This window comes from Penaeus chinensis, chromosome 29 (assembly GCF_019202785.1).
Source record: "Penaeus chinensis breed Huanghai No. 1 chromosome 29, ASM1920278v2, whole genome shotgun sequence".
Classification (NCBI taxonomy): Eukaryota; Metazoa; Arthropoda; class Malacostraca; order Decapoda; family Penaeidae; genus Penaeus; species Penaeus chinensis.
This window is the reverse complement of record NC_061847.1, coordinates 19,225,006-19,227,505: the sequence shown is the minus strand read 5'-3', so window position 1 is coordinate 19,227,505 and position 2,500 is coordinate 19,225,006. Positions and strand designations below refer to the sequence as shown.

Genomic DNA, 2,500 nt, shown 5'->3' with positions numbered 1-2,500 from the left:
CCAACAAGTGTATTATTATCTATTTTTGGAAACTTCGTAAACCTTTTTATCTTTCGTTCTTTTCAAACAAGTGATAACAAAACATATAGCATTAGCTATCATTGACTTTGTTGTGGGATATTTTTCAAATGCGATTTCTTGGCATTGTTTGTTTATCGAATGACAACACCTATGGAGGAGATGCGGCATTTCCCCCTTTTTTCAACACGGTAAGTATCAATTATAGCTGCATATTTTTTGAAACCTGAAAATGCTAGATGCTTTAAAAATCTATGTATAGCTGCTGTATCAAATGAAATTCATCAAATTCGCTGACACCTTTCTAACTGATTTACGTAGCTGCGCCATCTAGCAACGAATAATCGAACCAATGGAGGAACCGTTTTTTCGCATGACCCAAACATTAAAACACTGATTCAATAAACAAAATGTATGCTACATTATATTTCTCAATATAGAACATTAGCATAACGCAAAACCGCATTAGAGTTACCATGAATATGTAGTGTGTGTGTGTGTGTGTGTATGTGTGTGTGTGTGTGTGTGTGTGTGTGTGCAACGCTTATAGAAATATGAAGTCAATATTTGGTGATGAGTAGCTAAACAATATGTATAATTCCTCTCGGTTATTCTGAATGCTTTTTATCTTGTGCTAAAATCTGACCTTGATTTTCGCTATTATTATTCCGTAGGTCGTTGCGTTTCTCTAAGGAGTCGCATTCGATCAGCTGAGCGAGAAAATACAGGTTTGCTTGTTTCAACTCGAGCAACTACAAGCTGGGTGGTTCCAAGGAGGGTGAAAAACAAGTCTAAAACCTTACTCCTAATACATGTGCCGTGTTATATCTGATATATTGAAAGAAAAATCTTGTTCATTCTGATAAAATAGGAATTCATTCTCGCTGTCAACTTTTATCTGGCACGTATGCAGATAAGAGTAGTTTGAAGAAAGAGGAACCATCTAGAAAAAAAACATTAAGTCGCATTTGATACTGTTTATGATAATGAATCTTCATAAATTAATGAATATTCATTTCGCGGCTAATCCTAATATATGCTAAAAAAAAAGTCAGATGGTATATGATGTCATAATGACAGATGGGAAATCCGACGTGAAAACTGACACTTTTTTTCAAGATGGGCGCAAGGCAATCTGAAATTGCAAATTGAGGCCACACCACTGGGAAGAAGGAAAGTAATTAATTTTCCAGTGAAGTAGTCAGAGAGCCGAGTATCACCCTGAACGACCGCCCTCGTTCCGGATGCCTCTTCACCAAGGCAGCTAAAATTCATGTGAAGATCCTACAGCTCCCGCTAACAAGCCGCAAAACGACTACATGCAGATGGGACTCATCACGGAACGACATCAAAGAGAGATTGAACAAACGACACTACCAATATCGCCTCCAGTTCGCCCAGCAGTATGTGGAAAGCGTAATAAAGATATATGTTTATAAGTCATATTTTATGTTCTGATTATCTATCATTATTTGCTTTTGAGATGTGACAGACGACATATCCATGAAACGACGAGGAGTGGCCACGTGACCAATAATAAGTGGGTGGATTTTTAGTTTCAGATTCAGTTTAGACAAATATTTCGAAATTGTCAAAGAAATATTTCTCCCTTCAGCACGTTGTTATCCATTGACCCTTCCTAGAAACAACCATATTCTTGCAGGATAACTGTCCAGTACACACGTCAAGGGCAGTTACGAAATGGTTCGATGACCAAAATCACATGGAAGTCCATCCGCGGACAAGCAAGACACGTGGCTCAGACCCGATGAAACATGTTTGGCCGAATAATTTCATTGTTTGGGAAACGGCTAGTGAAAGAACCTCCTAACTCACAGATCATGCTAAGAGTAATGGAAAGTTTTACGAAGGAAACCGGGACCTCACATAAGCACGTCATCTCTGTATCGGGGATTAGATAAGGTTTTGAATAACGATAGATTGTTCTTATTATAATTATGACAGCCCTCAGCATTAGTCTTTCTTTTCTACAATTATTACCGTTTTTCCTTTTTACAAATAAACCGATAGTAAAAATAACTTCAAAATTAATAAGCATCCTTCCAGTTATTCGACTTACTGAATCCCCCGGCAAAGAAAAATAGAAACTGATATACCTAGTTATCTATATGTATATATTTGCATTTATATTATTTTCTGTCAACTACATGTTATCAAATTTTGGGCGAGAACCAATGATTCTAAATAAAAAGTTTAGTTCCCTAGCACACACACACATCAACACAGTCATTGTAGCCCTACTACGGGTTTGCGTTCAGTTGCTCTGAAATTATAACATATTTACCGTTTATTGAATCAGTATTTGGATCTGACGAAAAGAAAGCAAGTCATTTTATCAATTCAAAAGCATATGAAGATAATATATGAAAACTTTTATCTAAACCTACGCATATACAATAAACGGATGTGCAATGACAAACAAAAGGAAATAAAAATTTAATATATGACAAAAGTAAAGCGC

At 36.4% G+C, this 2,500-nt stretch overlaps 1 protein-coding gene across 1 annotated transcript in view; it reads right to left on the bottom strand.

The window, feature by feature from the left end:
• Positions 1–2,500, bottom strand: part of LOC125040924 (helicase SWR1-like) — a 7,309-nt gene that overhangs the window by 3,548 nt on the left and 1,261 nt on the right. The window lies entirely within an intron of this gene.